The 13,687-nt window shown below is 36.9% G+C and overlaps 1 protein-coding gene across 1 annotated transcript in view; it reads right to left on the bottom strand.

Annotated features, from left to right (window-relative positions):
* LOC150075266 (uncharacterized) overlaps positions 1-12,659 on the bottom strand; it is an 82,174-nt gene extending 69,515 nt beyond the window's left edge. Inside the window, exon 1 of the mRNA XM_090388422.1 lies at positions 12,600-12,659. The gene's annotated coding sequence lies outside the window, so the exon portion shown is untranslated. The remainder of the gene's footprint in view (positions 1-12,599) is intronic.
* Between the last annotated feature and the right edge of the window lie 1,028 nt (positions 12,660-13,687).

Raw genomic sequence — 13,687 nt, 5'->3', positions numbered from 1 at the left:
CCATTCAATGCCTCCTGTGGTCTTCCATCAAAAGAACGTCAGAAGGATATTGACAAATCTTGATGCTAAGAAAGCTCCATCCAATTATCGTCCCATTGCAAATACTTCTACTCTTTCTAAAGTAATGGAGAAATCAATTAACCGCCAACTCTTAAACTGCCTCGAAACCTTGTCTGAATAATGATTACCAGTATGGATTCTGTCAGTGTCGATCCACTGGTGATATTCTTGTTTATGTTACCCATTTATGGACAAATTCAATGGAAAAGTTTGGTGAAACAGAAGCAGTTGCTCCCGACACCTCAAAGGCATTCGATTGTGTTTGGCATAAAGATCTTCTAAACAAGCTTCCATCTTATCATTTGCCAACTGTTTTTTGTAATTGGTTATTCAGTTTTCTCTCTGATCGCTCACTGAGGATGATGGTAGATGGCTCCGTCTTCTAACTTCTTCCCTAATGCTGGTGTCATCCAAGGTTCAGTTCTTTCCACCACTCTTTTCCTCTTGTATATTAATGACCTTCTTCCATTGACTGGAAATCCATTCCATAGCTTTGCCGATGATAGCTCATTGCATTCCAATTTGAGAAACCTTGCACTGCTCAATCAGCTTCAACTTCTCAAATATCTGCTACCAATTCCTTAAATACCGATCTCCAGGTAATCCTCCATTAGGGCAAAGACAACTTGGTTGATTTCAATCCTTCTAAAACTCAGTCTTGTCTTATATCTCGCAAAAAGGTTTCTTCTGCTCATATGCTTATCTTTGGTGACACTCCGATTTCTAGGCAAAATGATATATCTCTTTTGGAGATTACCCTGACTTCTAATCTCTCCTGGCACAAGCACATTACAAATATTGCTTCCTCTGCATCTAAAAAACTTGGTTTTCTCTTTCGCTCTTGGCGTTACTTTTCTTCCAAACAGCTGTTCACTCTGTACAAATTGCAAATCTGCCCTACCATGGAATATTGTTCCCACATCTGGGGCGGTGCCCCCAAAACCTCTCTCAGGCTTCTAGTTTGTTATTTGGTTTTTTTTTAGGAGCATTAGCAACTAAGGCCATATTGCTCCGAATATATGCGGTGGTCATTCCCTGACCTTTCCGCATCTGCCGTATTTGGTGGCTCACGGGCTCAAACGCTGGTCTAATCAAGAAGCATGTGCAACACACTGCTGCTCCAGGCCACCTGGCTACGGAGGCGCCTCAGGCTTCTAGATTCCATTCAGAAGAGGGCAATTAGGTTAATTAATGACTCATCTCTAACAGAGTCTTTCCACTCGCTGTCTCATAGACGTACTGTTTCTGCTGCATGCCTTTTCTACAGATACTTCCATGGGCACTGTTCTTCTGAATTGGCATCTATAATTCTAGCTCTCTCTTTCAAAACAGTCCGAAAAAGTGCTGCCACCAACCAACATCCATTTACTGTCCAACTTCAAACTCACAGAACTAACTTTTCATCTTCCTCGTTTATTCATTCAACTGCCATTTTCTGGAACAATCTTCCTTCATACATATTTCCTGAAAATTACAGTCTACAGAAGTTCAAGTCTAATGTCAACAAATATCTTCTTTCATCTTCTCAACCTCCAACCCAAGCACGGTACTAAGTACTATAGGTTCTAATACCTCTTGTGTTTGCAGTTTTCATTAAAAAAAAAAAAAAAAAATCACTGCTGATAACCAGATCAAGAGTATTACCCTCTCTGGTTGCCTGTCAAACATGCTGTTGCAGAAAACAGTCATCTAATAAATCCACAAAAGTCTTGCTAGTGTGTGAGTGACCAACACACAAGCTCCAGTCAATATCTGGGAAGTTAAAATCCTCCATTATAAGACAATCTGATTTCCTGGCCCATTCTATTTCTCTGTAAAATTGTTCATTGTATTCATTAGGCCTATAACACCTTCCTACTCTCATTTCTGCTCTCCCAGTGCTTATGTCACACCAAACTGACTCAACATTGCACTGTCCATCTCTGTCAACTGGATGGCCTTCCTTGGATTTTGTTTTTCTTAATTAACAGCATAACCCCTCCTCCCTTCCTATCCTGTCTATCCTTTCTGTACACATTGCACTACTCAAATTCCAATTCTGCATTCCTAATATCTGTGTGACAATACCACGTCTGTGATATCCCAACAATATCCACCTTTGATGTCTTGACCAGCACTTCAAATTCATCAAATTTATTTACTATACTTCTACAATTGGTATACATGCACCTATTCTTATTCTTAGTTACCCCAACACAGCCCATGTATTTATTTGTTTCATAATTACTGCTATCAGTCCCCGAAACCCCTAGAACCCCCGCCCTCCAGGCCGCTGCTCATTCTAATAGAAGTAGTGCAAGAATCACCTTCACCTCTGCCTGTGGCTACTTTAGCCCTGTAGAAGCAGGGATGTTCTTTTTAATCATCTAATAAGCAACTAAAGTAAATTAAGAATCAGTTAGGTATAAATATAAAAAAATTTGTTTCAATTGGTAACCTTTGTTAGGAATACAAAATATACATAAAATGTTTTATGAAAATTTTATATTACTTGAAGCTATTCTTGTAGTGGTATTAATACTAGCAAAGAGAAGCAAGGAAGGGCTTATCACAGCCAAATTAAAAAATAAATCACACACTTTGTTTGCTCATCCCTGCTAATAATTTGCCCACTTTTTTTTTAGAATTTATCCAAACTTACCACTTTCAGAACACCAGGTAGATAGATGTTTGGTTCAACAATCAGTTACCCACTGGCTGAAAGAAAATTTCCAAACATTTATCCTGCAACCATACATTTCCAATTTAAACTTATATCTCCTTGTGGGTGTCATCTGAGAAAGGGTAAGGATGCCATCAGCATTTATTTCATTCAATCCTTTTAATGCCTTAAATACTTCAATCAGACCTCCATGTAGATGTCTTGTTTTCAGATGTTGCAATTTACAGAACAAGTCTTTCTTGGTATGGGTATCCCTTTCATCTCCATGATTAATCTCATTACTGTTCTCTACAGTAGTACCAACTATCAACCTTTGTATCATCTGGAAACTTAGACAAATCTGGCATACGTTCATCAATATCATTAATAAATATAGAAAACAACAATGGGCCCAGCACTGATCTCTGGGAGGACTACGCTTATACTGTATTTAATAGTAGTATTAGTGATGAAAAATGATGAAAGAAAGAAATCTTACAGAACATCAATGAAAAAAAAAAAAAAAAAAAACCTGTCCATTACCTCTAATAACTTGTCTAGTTCATCCTTAAAATTATTCAAACTATGGACTTTCACAACACCAGATGGAAGTTTGCTTCAACAATCAACTATCTGCTGTGCTGTGTGAAGGCACATTTCTGCACATCTATCCTCCCTCAATTTCAATTTTTGTCCCCTCATCTCATCTCTGTAGTCTGAGCAAGAGAAGAGATGCCATCAGCACTGAGCCTACTCAATCCATTTAAAGCCGTAAACACCTCTATCAGATCTCCTTGCAGCTTCCTAGTCTCTATACACTGCAATTTGGTGAATTCAGCCTTTCTTGATAAGAACACCCTTTTGTTCCCCTTACTAATCTTTTCTTTTTTGCACCCAATTTGACACATCCACATCCTTCATAAAATGAAGCTTCCAGATCTGTATGCAGTACTCAAGGTGTGACCTAACCACTGCCTTATCCGACTGCAAAATTACCCTTGAGTCTTTTCCATTCTCCACTACCCTGTGGGGGCGCCTCCGTAGCCAGGTGGGAAGGAGCAGCAGTGCGTAGCACACGCTTCTTGATTAGACTGCGGTTCGAGCCTGTCACCACCAAATACGGAGGATGCGGAAAGGTCAGGGAATGACCACTGCATATTCCCGGAGCAATATGGCCTTAGTTGCTAAGGCCATATTGCTCCTAAAAACCAAATAACCAACCACTACCCTGTACAGAATGAAATGGAAAAATGTGTTAAAATTCAATTGCTTTTGAAATTTTTCCACAACTCCTGTAAGGTTGGTGCATTTTCTTAATCAATTTCTGCATTGCCTTTATAAACATCATCTTCAAGTAGTGTGCTTTGAAGTAGGCAATAACTTCCTGATCCATAGGATGCAGTTTGTTGTTTGTTATTTGGTTTTTAGGAGCATTAGCAACTAAGGCCATATTGCTCCGGGGATATGCAGTGGTCATTCCCTGACCTTTCTGCATCCTCCGTATTTGGTGGTCACGGGCTCGAACCCCAGTTTAATCAAGAAGCGTGTGCTACGCACTGCTTCTCCTGCCCACCTGGCTACGGAGGCACCCATAGGATGCAGGATGGAGGTGTGTTGGAAGGTAAAAACACAACCTTCACGTGGGACAGATCTCTGAGATAGCAGGGATTTCCAGAAGTATTATCAAGTAGCAGCAATTCCTTAAACCCCTAGCTTATTTGCCTTTCAGTAATCTTTAATTTTTATTTTATTTTTATGAAAACACCAAACATGAAAGGTATCAGAACCTAATGTACTTAGTACTATATTTGGGTTGAAGGTCGAGAAGATGACAGAAGATACGTGTTGATATTAGACCCAAATTTTTGAAGAATTTTCAGAAAATGTGTGAAGGGAGGTTGCCAGTGTACAACTTTGGTTTTTTTAATGGGTATAGAATTGATTCTAATGCACTAAGTAGAATATCACATTGCACTTAAAAGGAAATCTGACTTCAGGTTTTTTCCTGAGTGTGGTTTGAAGTTAATCCTTTGTTTAGCAAGTTTATTTCTTTACTAATAAGAATTCTAAAATTAAATTGATACTATTAGGTTTTTTTTGTAGCTTCTCTGGATAGATTTTTTTTTTTTTTTTTTTTTTTTTTTTTTTTTTTTGGTAGTTGTTGGCGCATCGGCTTCTGTGGCCATAATGCACCTCCCAAGGTTTTTGCAGTACTTTGATCCAAGCCCGAGGCGGGATTCGAACCCGCGACCTTTGGGTTGCCAGGCAGGCACTTTACCCACCCGGCTCTGGATAGAGTGGGAATTGGAGTTGGTTTTTATGGGAATGGAAATAAAATCTTATATTAGTATAGAAATAAAGTCTTGAATTATATGGAAAGGAACAGTATTGTCTCAGACATTGTGTACTGTGTGATTATTTTTATATACTTTTTTTTTTAAATGAAAATCCCAAACACGGAAAGGTATTAGAACCTACAGTACTCAGTACTATGCATGGGCTGAAAGTTGAGAAGACAACAAGATACTTGTTGACATTAGACTTCAATTTCCAAAGATTGTAATATTTGGGAAATACATGTGAAGGAAAGTTGTTTCAGAAAATGGAAGTTGAAGGGATAAATGAAGAAGAAGAAGAAAAGTTGGTTCTATGAGTTTCAAGTTGGAGTAAATAAATGGATGCCAACTGGTTGCGGCAAGTGTTCAGACTGAACTGGAAGAGAGAGGGGGAATTATAGAAGCCAATTCGAAAGAACAGTGCCCATTAAAGTATCTATAGAAAAGGCATACAGCAGAAAAGAACACCTACGAGACTGAGAATGGAGAGACTTTTGTAAGAAATGGGTCATTAATTAACCTAACTGCTTTTATTGAATGGAGTCCAGAAGTCTGAAAGGGGTTTAAGGGGACACTGCCCCAGATATGGGAACAATATTCAGTGGGGGAGGGGGGAATCTGCAGACAGTGAGTAGCTGTTTAGAAAAAAGTAATGCTTAGAGTGAAGAAAAAAAGTCAGTTTTTTGTTGCTTCAGAAAACAGAAGTTGAAAGAATAAATGAGGCAGAAGAAATGTTTATTCTGCGAGTTTGAATTCTGAAGTTGAACAGTAAGTAGATGCTGACTGGTTGTGACAAGTATTCAGACTGAATTGAAGGAGAGAGTGGAATTACAGAAGCCAATTCAGAACACTAGTGCATGTTCTTCTGAATTGGCTTCTATAGAGGGGAAATACATGGGAAGGAAAGTTAACTCCATGGAAGTATCTATAGAAAAGGCTTGTGACAGAAACAGAATGTCTGTGAGAGAGAGAGAGAGAGAGAGAGAGAGAGAGAGAGAGAGAGAGAGAGAGAGAGAGAGAGAGAGACTTTATAAGAGATGGGTTATTAATTGACCTAACTGCCCTCTTTTGAATGGAGTCTAGGAGCCTGAGAGAGGTTATGGAGACACCGTCCCAGATGCGGGAACAAAATTCCATGATTTGGCAGAATCCAGATTTGTACAGAGTGAGTAATTGTTCAGAAGAAAAGTAACACTGAGAGCAAAAGAGAAAACCCAGTTTTTTATATGCAAAGGAAGCAATATTTGTAATGTGCTTATGCTAACAGAAGTTAGTAGTCAGAGTAATCTCTGACAGAGATATGTGATCTTGTCAGAAATTTGAGTGTCGCTGAAGATAAACAAAGACACTATGGAATGGACTCCTTTTTGTGAGATATAAGACAGGACTGAATTTTAGAAAGATTGGAATGAACTAAGTTATCTTTGCCTCACTGGAGATAGCATTTAAGGAATTGGTAGTGTATATTCTATAAGTTGAGGCCGCCGTAGCCTAGTGGTCAGGCGTGCGGGTGCATAAGTACACGGGCCTTGAGTGACCGGGGTTCAAGCCCGTGACTGCTGAATGCAGTGCTGTTTCTTGTATTCTGTGTATCTTGTAAACTCCTCTGACCGTTTGGTCGTCCCGGAATATAAACAGAAAATTTATTTATTTATTTGTGCAAGGCAGGATTTCTCAAATTGGAAGGCAGAATGCCATGTGCTATAATCAGCAAAACTATGGACAGGATTTCCAGTCAATGGAAGAAGGTCATACAAGAGAAAAACAGTGGGTGAAAGAACTGAACCGGGGGGAACAACAGCATAAATGGAGAAGTTAAAAGACAGAGAGGCATTTGCCATCACTCAAAGTGAATGCAAGAGAGAAAACTGGATGCCCGATTACAAAAAACAATCCATAAGATGGAAGCTAATTTAGAAGACCTTTATGCCAAATGTGATCAAATGCCTTTGAAATGACAAGAGCCACTCCTAAGTTTCATTAAATTTTCCACTGAATTTGTCGATAGATGAGTAACGTTAACCAGTATATCACTAGTAGATCGACATTGACAGAATTCATATTGGCAATCATTGATCAGATGAAAGGTTTTGAGATAATTTAGGAGTTGACAGTTAATCGATTTCTCCATTACTTTAGAAAGAGTAGAAGTAAGTACAATGGGAAAATAATTGGATGAAAGGGATTTATTCCCTTTTTAGGAACTTGCTGTCTATAAGCAAATTTCCAAGCAGAAGGAAAAACACCTTTGGAATTTATTTTTTTTTATTTTTATTTTTTTTTTTTTATGAAAACCTCAAACGAGAGGTATTAGAACCTATAGTACTTAGTACCGTGCAAGGGTTGGAGGTTGAGAAGACAAAAGAAGATATTTGTTGACATTAGACTTGAACTTCTGTAGACTGTAATTTTCAGGAAATACGTATGAAGGAAGGTTGTTCCAGAAAATGGCAGTTGAATGAATAAACGAGGAAGATGAAAAGTTGGTTCTGTGAGTTTGAAGTTGGACAGTAAATGGATGTTGACTGGTGGCGGCACGTGTTCAGACTGTTTTGAAGGAGAGAGCGGGAATTATAGAAGCCAATTCAGAAGAACAGTGCCCATGGAAGTATCTGCAGAAAAGGCATGCAGCAGAAATAGTACGTCTATGAGACAGAGAGTGGAGAAACTGTTAGAGAGGAGTCATTGATTAACCTAACTGCCCTCTTCTGAATGGAATCTAGAAGCCTGAGAGAGGTTTTGGGGCACCGCCCCAGATTTGGGAACAATATTCCATGGTAGGGTGGATTTGCAATTTGTACAGAGTGAACAGCTGTTTGGAAAAAAAGTAACGTTGAGAGCGAAAGAGAAAACCAAGTTTTTTAGATGCAGAGGAAGCAATATTTGTAATGTGATTGTGCCCAGAGAGATTAGAAGTCAGGGTAATCCCCAAAAAAGATATATCATTTTGCTAGAAATCAGAGTGTCACCAAAGATAAGCATAGGAGCAGAAGAATCCTTTTTGAGAGATATAAGACAAGGCCTTTGGAATAAGAAAGCATAAAAAGGCAACGAAGTACAGGAAGTCAGCAGAAGTAAAGTGCTCAGTCAATCAATCAACAGAAAGTGAAACAGCCACCCAAGTACTTGCATTCAACTTCCAAATGACAGTAGGCATTCCTTTCAAAAAGCTTAAGCTTGAAACCTTCTGCTGCACTGTCACCTGGCAGGTGATTCATTCTATCTTTTACATCTTTGTACAGAGGCATAGATTTCTCCTTTTAGTGATTTTTATTCTGGAAGGGTTTTTTTTTTTTTTTTTTTTTCAGAACAGACCTGTCTTGTCAACATTAAACTTGTTTTGAAGAGCATTCTCCCTCTTCAGTGATCTATTTTTGGCTGTTCAAAATTACTTCAGTCATTGAAATATCTGCATCAGCAGCCACTCCTGAATTTTGATATAATAATGTCCATAGTGTTTTCTGAAATGGTCAAACCATCCAGTGCTTTTGATGTCACACAATCACACTCTTTAACAGTTTCGTAAAAGCTTAAAACTTTAGCCTTCATCACTGGCACACTTAAGGAAATGCTTCTGGGTCTGAACCTGCCACCGGATAAACAAGAGTTTTTCCATTTTGGTAATATCTGAGTTATAATTTTTTTTATTCTCATGCACTGCCATGAAAACAGTATTGAATTTTGAATTTTTTCAAGGATTTTATACTTTCCTTTAACAATAACTGAACCCAAACTTCAAATCAATTTCAATGTGATTGCTGTCTCCATACTGCAAACTGCTTACATACATATCTATGACCTCTATCTTTATGTCCAAGTTTGCAGATGATACAAAGGTTGGCAGGGTTGTTAATGATAGTAAAGACAGTATGCTACTGCAACAGGATCTAGAAAAGTTATGTAGATGGGCTGAGATGTGGCAACTGAAGTTTAATATTGAAAATTGCAAAGTACTGCATATGGGTAGCAGTAACCCAAGAGAAACGTACCAACTGTGTAGTACTACACTCAAGGAGGTGGAGAATTAAAAAGACCTGGGAGTAATTGTGCAGTGGAATATGAAGTTCTCTGAGCAGTGCAGACGGGCTACCAGAGCAGGTCATGGAGTTTTGTCAATGATATATAGGAATTTTGCTAGCAGAGACAAGGAGGTGATTATACCTTTGTATAAGGCAATGGTCAGGCCACACCTTGAGTACTGCGTACAGGTCTGGAAGCCTCATTTTAGGAAGGATGTAGAGTTGCTAGAACGAGTACAGAGAAGGGCAACAAGACTGGTGAGAGGAACAAAGGGGTTCTCTTACCAGGAGAGGCTTAAATTCTGTCAGTTGCTCTGGAGACTAGGCACCTGCAAGGTGATCTAATTGAGGTGTACAAGGACTTGAATGGTTTGAGCAGACACAGTGCTGATGGGATACTTCCACTTGCTGAGATTAAGAACCTGAGGGGGCATAGATTCAAACTGAGGAAAGACCGCTGTAGAATAGATGTGTGGACGTTTGCCTTTAGCCAGTGGGTAGTTGACTGCTGGAATAAACTTCCATCTGTTGTTGTGGAAGTTGATAGCTTAAATAAATTTAAGGCTGAACTATGCAAACATTTGGAGTGACTGAGTGAGTGAAATGGGAAGGGGTTTTTTTTTTTTTTTGCCCTATAAGCTTGCTTTCTTGCATCATACACCTCAACTAATGCTAATGGCCTTCCTTTTATTTGCACTTTCTACAACGGCATTCTTTTTTATGACCCATTCTTAATTTTATGAAAAATTGTTTTAAACCACAACAGAAAATTAATGCAATGTATTTTTATTCTGGCAAGAGAAGCAGATTGGTGATTGAATGGTGACCATAGTCACACCATGCTAGCAAGCCATCTAACATCCATGCACACACCCCAAATAATGTGATTTTTTTGTGCTTCATAAATATGGTTCAGTAGAGACAGTAAATACAGTGAAAAGTAAAATATAGCAAAATATGGAGACAGTAAATATGGTAATCAGTGATAGTAGATGTGAAGATTTCAATTTCATTGGAACCTTCATCTCTACTGTCACCGAGCTCATCCTCACAGTTTCTATTTTTCAGCCATTTTTATTATAATTTATTATTTCATCCTAGTTCTCTATCACACAGTTGAGGGAGGTACAATGACACAATCTAAGGAAGTCATAAACATGAACATAATGACAATAACCAAACCTAAGCAATAAAAGTCATGTTTCTTTGTTTTATGGGATTTATAAACCAGCTCATGCTTTGCCAAGTAGGGTCAAATATGACCCTGATCTTGTTTTCATTTTATAACTAAGAAACAAACTCTGTTGTTTAAAAAAATAATAATAAATAAATAAAAGATACACATACCTAAAAATGAAATTCTGGGAAAAAACCAACATGACTCTGATCTTGTTTTAATTTTATAACTAAGAAACAAATACTGTTGTTTTCAAAAAAAAATAATAAATAAAAGATACATATACCTAACAATAAAGCTAACCCACCACACATGGAAAATTCTGGGGAAGAAAAAAAAAAAAAAACAAGAATCCAAGCAATATGTTCAATTAGGGCCTATTCTGACACTGCTTGGTACAACAGGATTAATATAGAGAAAAAAGGCATTCATTAAATTACAGTGAGAATTTGTTAAACGAGAAATGGCTGTATTGTGATATCAAAATTTATTTTTTGCATCAGTTCATTTGTGACTATAGTAGCTAATCAGACTGGTTTGATGAAATCTCATCTTAACAAATTCTTGATGTGATTTCTATGCAACTATGTACATAAGTGAATGCAGACCCTTTATTCTGTTTCAGGCTATTTTGGGCCTATTTCTATTATGTTTCATATATACCTTGTACCAAAGCACTCATACACACTTTGTATATTGTTTTGTTCAGTGGTATACTGCCAATTTATTAACAAGGGAATAACTTCAGCTATGGATCATCCCTAGTTTAAATAGTCTGTTAAATTTTATCAAACTAAATTTTTTTTTTAACAAGGGGCTCAGATAATCCCCAAAAATTTAACAAATGGGCTCAGCACCCACCCTTGGCTTTGGCCAATCTGTCTCTTGACAGTTAGTCTTTTGGTGCAAGTGCACTGCTGCAAACAAGCTTCCATTCAGAAAAATGGAAGCTTGCTTACCTTTCTGTAACTTGTGAAATGATAACAATAATAAATATAATTTTAAATTCATTTCAGTAATCATCTTTTAGTAGTGTGTGTATTTAATTGGTGTTCGTTTTGATATCAGGTCTTGAATATTGAGGTATTTGTTTTTTATATATTCTGAAATGAAATTTATTTGTGCTTTTTTTACTACTAATCCCGTTTCAAATGTGAAATTTGAAAACAGTCACACTAAAATGAACTTATATCACTACAACTTAGAGGTACTTAATGTCAAGTTCAAATTTTTACAAGACACTCATTTTGAACTGATTTTTGTGAAAACATCTGCCTTAAACTGTTTAATTCCCCCCACAATTACCCAATAAAAATGTGCATGTTTTTTTTTTTGGTGTTTAGAAAAATACCTGGCAATCCTACCGCTGCTATGTTATCTAATGATTTTGTTCTACTTATAATTTAAGATTATCCACAAATTATGTAACACAGAAGAGAATGTGAGGAGGGGAGACAAAACATTATGAAATATGTAGTCTCCTTTGGTCATTTTGTGGTTGTATTAAGTATAAATAGAAATTTATTATTATTACAATAGGGAGTTTCATGAATAGTACGTTTTTTATATAAAAAAATAAATATGACTTGAACTGGAGTATTTCATTTGTAATAATGGTTAGGTGAGGTGAAGGAAAACTTATTTAAAGTTTATAGAAAAGAAAGTTAAAAATCACGTTACATAATAGAAATCTGGAAAACCTGAAAACTTCTCCCAGTCTATACGTACATTTTTTTTTTTTTTTTTTTTTTTTTGTGTAGAAACAACATGGGTAATGAAGGGAGTGAGATTCAGTAGGCCTGTTCCCACAGACCCTCCAGAGCTCTTAAAATCAGAGATGGCGTTTTTCTCCAAATCACCCCCCCCCCCACCAACATAGCCATACTTTCTAATGCATTACTGCATTAGAAAGACAAAATAGGCTTGGGTAAAACTGATCACGCACAATACGAATTATAACAATCTTATACATATACTACATGTTACGATAAGATAATAAATCCTGATGCAAACAAACTGATAAACAAATAAACTGTCATGAAAGGGGAAGTCAAGAGGAACTGTCAAATAATATTATTTGAAAATATGGAAGCCATTTCGGTAAGAAAATCAGCTCGGGACCAGCGATTTCAAGAAAAATTTACTTACTCCCCTTTTCCAAAACAATTATTTCCAATCAACTAAATCCATACGATTAAAGGCTTTTTGGGTTGTAGATCCTTCGCATTGCAGGATGACTGTTACGTCCCTGATTGCACCGTAATATGACAAACGCAATCCATTCTACCCCAAAGTTAGCAAAACCATACACATTACGGTAAAAATAATAAATTATTTAAAAACAAATAAATACAGTGCTTACTTACTTTGTAACTATACAGTTGTAAAGCGCAACGCACTTAAAAAAACAACAAATATGCCTTAAGACATCCGACCCCTAACTAAAACATACCAACAGAAATTGGAATTTTGACATTGACTGTACCCTCTGGCGGAAAGGAGTAACAATATGTTACCATGGAAAATACACAGTGCATAACACAAACCTAGCGGAAAAATAACAACTTATCGGCAGAAAGTTATGCAGTCTTGTTTTCCTGGAAATATATCTCATACTGTAAAGGGAGTACAGTAGTTGACAATAACAGCAAAAATGTTTTGGCATCGAGTATGTCATATAGTTAACGAGAAGAGAACTTGTTAAAAACTGATTTTATAATGTCGACGCGTGAATAGGTTTCGTAAACAAACTAGTGTATTTTGACTCGGGGGCTGCAAGGGCTTTAGCTGCAGTTGAAACTGATAACATCAGTAACACGTTTGATTTAGTTCAAATTTTGTGTGAAAGTCGGTCAGGTATTATTTACTTCAGTGCGACTAAGATCAGTCATACAAGTAATATCCATGGTCTAGTACAGAGTGTATGTAGTGGCACGAAACCTAGCATACGGAGGCTTTTTATATATATATAAAATTTAAAACTTATGTAACCTCCATTTGCACATCGAGGGTTTAATGTCAAGCAACATTAACTACAAAATTGCATTTTTGTTTTGAAACAATTTTAATTTTACGTTATACAAATAACAATGCATATCATGTCACACAGCTGTATCTCTCTAGTACTTTACAAGTTAGCTTGGACTATAAGCACATTTCTGGAAAACCAAGAAAATGTCAAATGACTTTTTCATGGTTAATTACGAAAACATTTACTACAAAATGATTTTGTAATTAATGTTTGACGCTAAACCCTCGACATTTTCGGGGGAATTCCCGAAACCCTGTGCAAACTACCCAATTTTTTTAAACCTTCAGTAAGTATATCTGTTTGGTGATCTTTATAGGTCTATATTGATATACCATTTTTTTATTCTTATTCATTGATATTCTTATTGTATGACTTTTGAAGGAATAGAGATAAATCAACAAGTGCCTACCTAACTTAATACAT

The sequence above is a fragment of the Mastigoproctus giganteus genome, chromosome 14 (assembly GCF_048544385.1).
Source record: "Mastigoproctus giganteus isolate SK-2022 chromosome 14, ASM4854438v1, whole genome shotgun sequence".
Classification (NCBI taxonomy): domain Eukaryota; kingdom Metazoa; phylum Arthropoda; class Arachnida; order Uropygi; family Thelyphonidae; genus Mastigoproctus; species Mastigoproctus giganteus.
Note: the sequence above shows the minus strand (reverse complement) of the source record. Positions and strands in the feature narration are given on the sequence as shown.